The sequence below is a fragment of the Oncorhynchus clarkii genome, chromosome 20 (genome assembly GCF_045791955.1).
Source record: "Oncorhynchus clarkii lewisi isolate Uvic-CL-2024 chromosome 20, UVic_Ocla_1.0, whole genome shotgun sequence".
Classification (NCBI taxonomy): Eukaryota; Metazoa; Chordata; class Actinopteri; order Salmoniformes; family Salmonidae; genus Oncorhynchus; species Oncorhynchus clarkii.
Window position 1 is genome coordinate 82,612,343 of NC_092166.1, and position 11,947 is coordinate 82,624,289.

General features: G+C 48.4%; 1 pseudogene; it reads left to right on the forward strand.

Annotated features, from left to right (window-relative positions):
* Positions 1-2,148: 2,148 nt before the first annotated feature.
* On the forward strand, positions 2,149-5,313 carry LOC139377179 (glyoxalase domain-containing protein 4-like; annotated as a pseudogene).
* Positions 5,314-11,947: the final 6,634 nt, after the last annotated feature.

An 11,947-nucleotide genomic window follows, 5' to 3' on the forward strand; every position in this document is an offset into this window, starting at 1 on the left:
TAAGGTAGTGGGAAACGTGATTAGGTAGTGGGAAACGTGATAAGGTAGTGGGAAACATGATTAGGTAGTGGGAAACGCGACTAGGTAGTGGGAAACGTGACTAGGTAGTGGGAAACATGACTAGGTAGTGGGAAACGTGACTAGGTAGTGGGAAACGTGACTAGGTAGTGGGAAACGTGACTAGGTAGTGGGAAACATGATTAGGTAGTGGGAAACGTGATAAGGTAGTGGGAAACGTGATTAGGTAGTGGGAAACGTGATTAGGTAGTGGGAAACGTGATTAGGTAGTGGGAAATGTGATAAGGTAGTGGGAAACGTGACTAGGTAGTGGGAAATGTGATACGGTAGTGGGAAACATGATTAGGTAGTGGGAAACGTGATAAGGTAGTGGGAAACGTGATTAGGTAGTGGGAAACGTGATTAGGTAGTGGGAAACGTGATTAGGTAGTGGGAAATGTGATAAGGTAGTGGGAAACGTGACTAGGTAGTGGGAAATGTGATAAGGTAGTGGGAAACATGATTAGGTATTGGGAAACGTGATAAGGTAGTGGGAAACATGATAAGGTAGTGGGAAACATGATAAGGTAGTGGGAAACGTGATAAGGTAGTGGGAAACATGGGGTGTTTTTTCTCTGTTTTGTTTCTCTGTTGTTTCTTCCCCTTTTCCTTTCTTATTTCTATATGGCAATCAACTGCAAGGAACCTTAATCAACGTAGACAAATTGAGTGTGATATATAATCGTATAGTACATAGCGAACTCACTTGGATTATAGTGGCTTTGAGGCGAACCTTGCATTTCGTTTTCAAAGTGGGTGACAGAAGCAAAACTGCCACCTTTTACCGAGATGTGCTCGGCATGAAGATTTTGCTTCACAAAGAGTTTGAAGGATGTAATGGCCCTTATGATGGAAAATGGAGCAAGACAATGGTAGGCTTTGGGGATGATGACTTGTGGCTGAACTGATGTACATACATACCCCAACCAGAAGCCATGGATTACAGGCAACATTCACACTGAGCTAAAGGGTAGAGCTGTCGCTTTCAAGGAGCGGGACTCTAACCCGGAAGCTTATAAGAAATCCCGCTATGCCCTCCGACGAACCATCAAACAGGCAATACAGGACTAAGATCGAATTATACTACACCGACTCCGAAACTCAGCTGATGTGGCAGAGCTTGCAAACTATTACAGACTACAAATGGAAGCACAGATGAGCTAAATACCTCTATGCTCGCTTCAAGGCAAATAACACAGAAGCATGCATGAGAGCATCAGCTGTTCCGGATGACTGTGTGATCACGCTCTCCTCTGGCGATGTGAGTAAGACCTTTAAACAGGTCAAAATTCACAAGGCCGCTTGGCCAGACGGATTACCAGGACGTGTTCTCCGAACATGCGCTGACCAACTGGCAAGTGTCTTCACTGACATTTTCAACCTCTCCCTGTCTGAGCCTGTAATACCAACATGTTTCTAGCAGACCAGCATAGTCCCTGTGCCCAAGAACACTAAGGTAACATGCCCAAATGACTACCGACCCGCAGCACTCACGTCTCGTAGCACTCAAATGCCTTGAAAGGCTGGTCATGGCTCACATCAACACCATTATCCCAGAAACCCTAGACCCACTCCAATTTGTATAGCGCACCAACAGATCCACAGATTATGCGATCTCTATTGCACTACACAATGCCCTTTCCCACCAGGACAAAAGGAACACCTATGAGAGAATGATGTTCATGGACTATAGCTCAGCGTTCAACACCATAGTGCCCTCAACAAAGCTCATCAATCAGCTAAGGAACCTGGGACTAAACACCTCCTGGGACTAAACACCTCCCTCTGCAACTGGATCCTGGACTTCCTCACGGGCCGCCCCCAGGTGGTAAGGGTAGGTAGCAACACATTCGCCACGCCGATCCTCAACACGGGGGCCCCTCAGGGGTGCGTGCTCATTACCCTCCTTTACTCCCTCTACACTCATGACTGCACGGTCAGGCACAACTCCAACACCATCATTAAGTTTGCTGATGACACAACAGTGGTAGGCCTGATCACCAACAATGTGTGATAGCCTATAGGTAGGAGGTCAGAGAACTGACCGTGTGGTGCAAAGACAACAACCTCTCCCTCAACGTGATCAAGACGATGGAGATGATTGTGGACTACAGGAAAAGGAGGACCTCGCACTCCCCCATTCTAATCGACGGGGCTGTAGTGGAGCAGGTTGAGAGCTTCAAGTTCCTTGGTGTCCACATCACCAACAAACTAACATGGTCCAAGCACACCAAGACAGTTGTGAAGAGGGCACGACAAAACGTATTCCCACTCTGGAGCCAGAAAAGATCTGTCATGGGTCCTCAGATCTTCAAAAGGTTTTACAGCTGCACCATCAAGAGCATCACTGTCTGATGTGGCAACTGCTTGGCCTCGGACCGCAAGGCTGAGGCAGTGCGAGCGGCCCAGTACATCACCGGGTCCAAGCCTCCTGCCATCCAGGACCTCTATACCAGGCGGTGTCAGAGGAAGGCCCTAAAAATTGTCAAAGACAAGTACAAGTACAGGTACCCCCTGTATATTTTTATTGTATCTTTATTTAACTAGACAAGTCAGTTAAGAACAGTTTCTTATTTTCAATGACAGCCTAGGAACACAATTTGCCTTGTTCAGGGGCAGAACAACATATTTTTTACCTTGTCAGCTCAGAAATTTGATCTTGCAACCTTTTGGTTAATAGTCCAACGCTCTAACCACTAGGCTACCAATAGCCCCACTATTGTTATTTACTGCTGCTCTTTAATTATTTGTTTTTCTTATCTTATTTTCTTAAAACTGCCTTGTTGGTTAAGGGCTTGACAGTGAGCATTTCACTGTAAGGTCTACACTTGTTGTCTAGTTTAGTCAGGCTGTCAGCAATGCTAAGTGGCTTGGCTGGCCCGTCACTGAGGTTGGTAAGGGCCTCTATCTGGCTGAGGAACCAGGAGGTTACCACTTCTACCTGGTGGACGAAGAACAGCCTCCCAATAATCCTGTACAGAAGGTGAGTCCGACAGGGTCTAACCTGCAGAAATCAATTCACTGCTGCTGCTGCTCTTTTCTGGGGATGAAGGTGAAAGAGAGAAATGAGGAGAAGGCGACTGTGCTGATGGGAGTCACAGACACTCAGTGTAAACTAGAGCTTCACCACATTGTTGGGACAGTAGATCATGGGACAGCCTTCGGGACGATAGCATTCTCCTGTCCACATTAGCAGTTGGCAGATCCAGAAGCCATAAAATCCTTACTATCTTGGTTAGCCTTACTATCTTGGTTAGCCTAGACTAGAGGTCGACCCATTATGATTTTTCAACGCCAATACCGATACGAATATTGGAGGACCAAAAAAGCCGATACCGATTAATCGATTTTATTTATTTATTTGTAATAATGACAATTACAACAGTACTGAATGAACACTTATTTTAACTTAATATAATACACCAATAAAATCCATTTAGTCTCAAATAAATTAATGAAACATGTTCAATTTGGTTTAAATAATGCAAAAACAAAGTGTTGGAGAAGAAAGTAAAAGTGCAATATGTGCCATGTAAGAAAGCTAATGTTTAAGTTCCTTTCTCAGAACATGAGAACATATGAAAGCTGGTCGTTCCTTTTAAGATGAGACTTCAATATTCCAAGGTAAGAGGTTTTAGGTTGTAGTTATTATAGGAATTATAGGACTATTTCTTTCTATACGATTTGTATTTCATATACCTTTCACTATTGGATGTTCTTATAGGCACTTTAGTATTGCCAGTGTAACAGTATAGCTTCCAACCCTCTCCTCGTCGCTGCCTGGGCTCGAACCAGGAACACATCGACAACAGCCACCCTCGAAGCAGCGTTACCCATCGCTCCACAAAAGCCGAGGCCCTTGCAGAGCAAAGGGAACAACTACTCCAAGTCTCAGAGCGAGTGACGTTTGAAACGTTATTAGCGCTCACACCGCTAACTAGCTAGCCATTTCACATCGGTTACACAAGCCTAATCTCGGGAGTTGATAGGCTTGAAGTCATAAACAGCGCAATGCTTGAAGCATTGCGAAGAGCTGCTGGCAAAACGCACGAAAGTGCTGTTTGAATGAATGCTTACGAGCCTGCTGGTGCCTACCATCGCTCAGTCAGACTGCTCTATCAAATCATAGACTTAATTATAACATAATAACACACAGAAATACGAGCCTTAGGTCATTAACATGGTCGAATCCGGAAACTATCATCTCGAAAACAAAATGTTTATTCTTTCAGTGAAATACGTTCCGTATTTTATCTAACGTGTGGCATCCATCAGTCTAAATATTGCTGTTACATTGCACAACCTTCAATGTAATGTCATAATTACGTAAAATTCTGGCAATTGAGTTCGCAATGAGCCAGACGGCCCAAACTGTTGCACATACCCTGACTCTGCGTGCAATGAACGCAATAGAAGTGACACAATTTCACCTGGTTAATATTGCCTGCTAATCTGGATTTCTTTTAGCTAAATATGCAGGTTTAAAAATATATACTTCTGTGTATTGATTTTAAGATTGATGTTTATGGTTAGGTACACGTTGGAGCAACGGCAGTCCTTTTTCGTGAATGCGCACGGCATCGATTATATAAAATGCAGAATAAACTAGTAATATCATCAACCATGTGTAATTATGACTAGTGATTATGATTGATTGATTGATTGTTTTTTATAAGATAAGTTTAATGCTAGCTAGCAACTTACCTTGGCTTCTTACTGCATTCATGTAACAGGCGGGCTCCTCGTGAGGCAGGTGGTTAGAGCGTTGGACTAGTTAACCGTAAGGTTGCAAGATTGAATCCCTGATTGAATTCCCGAGCTGACAAGGTAAAAATCTGTCGTTCTGCCCATGAACAAGGCAGTTAACCCACCGTTCCTAGGCCGTCATTGAAAATAAGAATGTGTTCTTTAACTGACTTGCCTAGTTAAATAAAGTTGTAAAATGACCAAGCCTGGGAAGGCTTGGTTAGCCTGAACACCCCTGGGAAAGCTTGGTTAGCCTGAACACCCCTGGGAAGGCTTGGTTAGCCTGAACACCTCTGGGAAGGCTTGGTTAGCCTGAACACCTCTGGGAAGGCTTGGTTAGCCTGAACACCCCTGGGAAAGCTTGGTTAGCCTGAACACCCCTGGGAAGGCTTGGTTAGCCTGAACACCCCTGGGAAGGCTTGGTTAGCCTGAACACCCCTGTGGAGGCTACAGTAGAAGTGGGTCATTTGGGTTGATTCAGATGCCCATAAGATCTGCTTTGCTGTTTGAGTGTTCATAGTGGTGTGGGTTCCCAGACCCAAACTCTCTCTCTCCCATCTATTCCTACAATTTTAGCTTGGAAAAACGTCAACAGAGGAATCAACTGACAGAGAGACTCTCTCTCTGTCTGGTTCAACATTACATTGGTGATACAGTAAATTATTGCTGGACAACAAAAGCCCAAAGCCAGATTACCTTCTGTCTCCTAAATGAATGCATGGAAGAGAAGGTAATTTTCTGCTTGTCTGCATATGGATTTAACTTATGCCTGAGTCTCTCTCCCCCTATCTTTCTCTCTCTCCATCTCTCTCACTCTCACTTTCTCTCGCTTTATTGCTCTCTCCATCTCTCTCACTCTCACTTTCTCTCGCTTTATCGCTCTCTCCATCTCTCTCACACTTTCTCTCTCTCCATCTCTCTCACTCTCACTTTCTCTCGCTTTATCGCTCTCTCCATCTCTCTCACACTTTCTCTCACTCTCTTTCTCTCTTCCTCTCTTTCACACTCTGTCACGCCCTGACCTTAGTATTCTTTGTTTTCTTTATTGTTTTGGTTAGGTCAGGGTGTGACATGGGTGATGTACTGTATGTGTTTTTGTACAGTCTAGGGTTTTTTGTATGTTTATGGGGTCGTTCTACTATCTAGGTGTTTATGTATGTCTATGGTTGCCTAGATTGGTTCTCAATTAGAGGCAGCTGTTTATAGTTGTCTCTAATTGGGAACCATATTTAGGCAGCCATCTTCTTTGGGTATTTCGTGGGTTATTGTCTATGTCTAGTTGCATGTGTCGGCACTAGTATTATTATAGCGGCACGTTTGTTGTTGTTCATAGTTTGTTAAGTGTTCGTCTTCCTTAAAGTATGTATTCACCTTACGCTGCGCCTTGGTCTCCTCCGTACAACGAACGTGAAACACTCTCTCTATCGCTCTCTCCCCCTCTCTCTCGCCAACTCTATCACTCTCCATCGCTCCCCCCCTCTCAATTCAATTCAATTCAATTCAAGGGGCTTTATTGGCATGGGAAACATATGCTAACATTGCCAAAGCAAGTGAAGTAGATAATGTACAAAAGTGAAATAAACAATAAATGTGAACAGTAAACATTACGCATACAGAAGGTCCAAGAGAATTAAGACATTTCAAATGTTATATTATGTATATATACACTGTTGCAACGATGTGCAAATGGTTAAAGTACAAAAAGGTTGTCAGGAGTACTATCCGGGTGCCTGACGGGGGGGTACTCAGAGGGGGTGAGATCATTTGAGAGGGTTATTCATTTGTCTGTTCTGCTGTGATGTCGACGCTATGGTCAGAGTCTGAGGTGGGCTGTTCTGCTGTGATGTCGACGCTATGGTCAGAGTCTGAGGTGGGCTGTTCTGCTGTGATGTCGACGCTATGGTCAGAGTCTGAGGTGGGCTGTTCTGCTGTGATGTCGACGCTATGGTCAGAGTCTGAGGTGGGCTGTTCTGCTGTGATGTCGACGCTATGGTCAGAGTCTGAGGTGGGCTGTTCTGCTGTGATGTCGACGCTATGGTCAGAGTCTGAGGTGGGCTGTTCTGCTGTGATGTCGACGCTATGGTCAGAGTCTGAGGTGGGCTGTTCTGCTGTGATGTCGACGCTATGGTCAGAGTCTGAGGTGGGCTGTTCTGCTGTGATGTCGACGCTATGGTCAGAGTCTGAGGTGGGCTGTTCTGCTGTGATGTCGACGCTATGGTCAGAGTCTGAGGTGGGCTGTTCTGCTGTGATGTCGACGCTATGGTCAGAGTCTGAGGTGGGCTGTTCTGCTGTGATGTCGACGCTATGGTCTGGAGTCTGAGGTGGGCTGTTCTGCTGTGATGTCGACGCTATGGTCAGAGTCTGAGGTGGGCTGTTCTGCTGTGATGTCGACGCTATGGTCAGAGTCTGAGGTGGGCTGTTCTGCTGTGATGTCGACGCTATGGTCAGAGTCTGAGGTGGGCTGTTCTGCTGTGATGTCGACGCTATGGTCAGGAGTCTGAGGTGGGCTGTTCTGCTGTGATGTCGACGCTATGGTCAGGAGTCTGAGGTGGGCTGTTCTGCTGTGATGTCGACGCTATGGTCAGGAGTCTGAGGTGGGCTGTTCTGCTGTGATGTCGACGCTATGGTCAGGAGTCTGAGGTGGGCTGTTCTGCTGTGATGTCGACGCTATGGTCAGAGTCTGAGGTGGGCTGTTCTGCTGTGATGTCGACGCTATGGTCAGAGTCTGAGGTGGGCTGTTCTGCTGTGATGTCGACGCTATGGTCAGAGTCTGAGGTGGGCTGTTCTGCTGTGATGTCGACGCTATGGTCAGAGTCTGAGGTGGGCTGTTCTGCTGTGATGTCGACGCTATGGTCAGAGTCTGAGGTGGGCTGTTCTGCTGTGATGTCGACGCTATGGTCAGAGTCTGAGGTGGGCTGTTCTGCTGTGATGTCGACGCTATGGTCAGAGTCTGAGGTGGGCTGTTCTGCTGTGATGTCGACGCTATGGTCAGAGTCTGAGGTGGGCTGTTCTGCTGTGATGTCGACGCTATGGTCAGAGTCTGAGGTGGGCTGTTCTGCTGTGATGTCGACGCTATGGTCAGAGTCTGAGGTGGGCTGTTCTGCTGTGATGTCGACGCTATGGTCAGAGTCTGAGGTGGGCTGTTCTGCTGTGATGTCGACGCTATGGTCAGAGTCTGAGGTGGGCTGTTCTGCTGTGATGTCGACGCTATGGTCAGAGTCTGAGGTGGGCTGTTCTGCTGTGATGTCGACGCTATGGTCAGAGTCTGAGGTGGGCTGTTCTGCTGTGATGTCGACGCTATGGTCAGAGTCTGAGGTGGGCTGTTCTGCTGTGATGTCGACGCTATGGTCAGAGTCTGAGGTGGGCTGTTCTGCTGTGATGTCGACGCTATGGTCAGAGTCTGAGGTGGGCTGTTCTGCTGTGATGTCGACGCTATGGTCAGAGTCTGAGGTGGGCTGTTCTGCTGTGATGTCGACGCTATGGTCAGGAGTCTGAGGTGGGCTGTTCTGCTGTGATGTCGACGCTATGGTCAGGAGTCTGAGGTGGGCTGTTCTGCTGTGATGTCGACGCTATGGTCAGGAGTCTGAGGTGGGCTGTTCTGCTGTGATGTCGACGCTATGGTCAGGAGTCTGAGGTGGGCTGTTCTGCTGTGATGTCGACGCTATGGTCAGAGTCTGAGGTGGGCTGTTCTGCTGTGATGTCGACGCTATGGTCAGAGTCTGAGGTGGGCTGTTCTGCTGTGATGTCGACGCTATGGTCAGAGTCTGAGGTGGGCTGTTCTGCTGTGATGTCGACGCTATGGTCAGAGTCTGAGGTGGGCTGTTCTGCTGTGATGTCGACGCTATGGTCAGAGTCTGAGGTGGGCTGTTCTGCTGTGATGTCGACGCTATGGTCAGAGTCTGAGGTGGGCTGTTCTGCTGTGATGTCGACGCTATGGTCTGGAGTCTGAGGTGGGCTGTTCTGCTGTGATGTCGACGCTATGGTCAGAGTCTGAGGTGGGCTGTTCTGCTGTGATGTCGACGCTATGGTTAGAGTCTGAGGTGGGCTGTTCTGCTGTGATGTCGACGCTATGGTCAGAGTCTGAGGTGGGCTGTTCTGCTGTGATGTCGACGCTATGGTCAGAGTCTGAGGTGGGCTGTTCTGCTGTGATGTCGACGCTATGGTCAGGAGTCTGAGGTGGGCTGTTCTGCTGTGATGTCGACGCTATGGTCTGGAGTCTGAGGTGGGCTGTTCTGCTGTGATGTCGACGCTATGGTCAGGAGTCTGAGGTGGGCTGTTCTGCTGTGATGTCGACGCTATGGTCTGGAGTCTGAGGTGGGCTGTTCTGCTGTGATGTCGACGCTATGGTCAGAGTCTGAGGTGGGCTGTTCTGCTGTGATGTCGACGCTATGGTCAGAGTCTGAGGTGGGCTGTTCTGCTGTGATGTCGACGCTATGGTCAGAGTCTGAGGTGGGCTGTTCTGCTGTGATGTCGACGCTATGGTCAGAGTCTGAGGTGGGCTGTTCTGCTGTGATGTCGACGCTATGGTCAGAGTCTGAGGTGGGCTGTTCTGCTGTGATGTCGACGCTATGGTCAGAGTCTGAGGTGGGCTGTTCTGCTGTGATGTCGACGCTATGGTCAGAGTCTGAGGTGGGCTGTTCTGCTGTGATGTCGACGCTATGGTCAGAGTCTGAGGTGGGCTGTTCTGTGGTGATGTCGACGCTATGGTCAGAGTCTGAGGTGGGCTGTTCTGCTGTGATGTCGACGCTATGGTCAGAGTCTGAGGTGGGCTGTTCTGCTGTGATGTCGACGCTATGGTCTGGAGTCTGAGGTGGGCTGTTCTGCTGTGATGTCGACGCTATGGTCAGAGTCTGAGGTGGGCTGTTCTGCTGTGATGTCGACGCTATGGTCAGAGTCTGAGGTGGGCTGTTCTGCTGTGATGTCGACGCTATGGTCAGAGTCTGAGGTGGGCTGTTCTGCTGTGATGTCGACGCTATGGTCAGAGTCTGAGGTGGGCTGTTCTGCTGTGATGTCGACGCTATGGTCAGAGTCTGAGGTGGGCTGTTCTGCTGTGATGTCGACGCTATGGTCAGAGTCTGAGGTGGGTTGTTCTCTTTCACACGCCCAGTCCCCCTCACCCTCTCCTCCAGCAGTCTGATCCTCTCCTCCATCCCCCTCACCCTCTCCTCCAGCAGTCTGATCCTCTCCTCCATCCCCCTCACCCTCTCCTCCAGCAGTCTGATCCTCTCCTCCATCCCCCTCACCCTCTCCTCCAGCAGTCTGATCCTCTCCTCCATCCCCCTCACCCTCTCCTCCAGCAGTCTGATCCGCTCCTCCAGTGCTCTGTTCTTCTCCTGCTCCTGCACCTGCTCTATCTCCTGTTTATGTTGTCTCACCACAGTCCAGAGTGTAGATATGTCTCTCTCCACCTCCAGCACTCCGGGTCTGGTTAAGAGAGTGTTGTTGTGCTGGACTGTTGTCTGGGTCTGTGCTGCCTGGAGTGTCATCACCTGCTGTTCCAGCTCCACCTGCCTTACCTCCAGCTGGGTGAATTGATCCTTCATTTCAATGAGGGAGTAGTGCTCTCTGCTGGGAGGTTGACTTTTCGCTTGGGGTTGCTTGTCTGTGGGGTTAAGTAATGAAGAGGGTGAGTTTCTCCTGCTGGGCTAATTCTTTGATTAGGTAAAAGTCCAGCTGAAACTGTTTGGGGTTGCCCTGTATCAATACTGTTACTGACTCATGGAGATTTATATTAGCTGACTCAGAGTCCACGTTGTCTAGTGCCCTGAGTTTCCACCCATCGCTAACACCCCACCTCTTAACAGAGGGGTAGTGTGTTAATATAGCACTGTGCCATGCCAGGGGATGGTCTGGTTAATATAGCACTGTGCCAGGGGATGGTGTGGTTAATATAGCACTGTGCCATGCCAGGGGATGGTCTGGTTAATATAGCACTGTACCAGGAGATGGTCTGGTTAATATAGCACTGTGCCATGCCAGGGGATGGTCTGGTTAATATAGCACTGTGCCATGCCAGGGGATGGTCTGGTTAATATAGCACTGTGCCAGGGGATGATCTGGTTAATATAGCACTGTGCCAGGGGATGGTCTGGTTAATATAGCACTGTGCCAGGAGATGGTCTGGTTAATATAGCACTGTGCCATGCCAGAGGATGGTCTGGTTAATATAGCACTGTGTCAGGGGATGGTATGGTTAATATAGCACTGTGCATGGGGGTGGTCTGGTTAATATAGCACTGTGTCATGCCAGGGGATGGTCTGGTTAATATAGCACTGTGTCAGGGGATGGTATGGTTAATATAGCACTGTGCATGGGGGTGGTCTGGTTAATATAGCACTGTGCCATGCCAGGGGATGGTCTGGTTAATATAGCACTGTGCCAGGGGATGGTCTGGTTAATATAGCACTGTGTCATGCCAGGGGATGGTCTGGTTAATATAGCACTGTACCAGGGGATGGTCTGGTTAATATAGCACTGTGCCAGGGGATGGTCTGGTTAATATAGCACTGTGCCAGGGGATGGTCTGGTTAATATAGCACTGTGCCATGCCAGGGGATGGTCTGGTTAATATAGCACTGTGCCAGGGGATGTTCTGGTTAATATAGCACTGTGCCAGGGGGTGGTCTGGTTAATATATCACTGTGCAGGGGGATGGTCTGGTTAATATAGCACTGTGCCATGCCAGGGGATGGTCTGGTTAATATAGCACTGTGCCAGGGGGTGGTCTGGTTAATATAGCACTGTGCCAGGGGGTGGTCTGTTTAATGTAGCTCCATGCCAGGGGATGGTCTGGTTAATTTAGCACTGTGTCATGCCAGGGGATAGTCTGGTTAATATAGAACTGTGCCAGGGGGTGGTCTGGTTAATATAGCACTGTGCCATGCCAGGGGATGGTCTGGTTAATATAGCACTGTGTCAGGGGATGGTCTGGTTAATATAGCACTGTGCCAGGGGGTGGTCTGGTTAATATAGCACTGTGCCATGCCAGGGGATGGTCTGGTTAATATAGCACTGTGTCAGGGGATGGTCTGGTTAATATAGCACTGTGCCAGGGGGTGGTCTGGTTAATATAGCACTGTGCCATGCCAGGGGAAGGTCTGGTTAATATAGCACTGTGCCAGGGGATGGTCTGGTTAATATAGC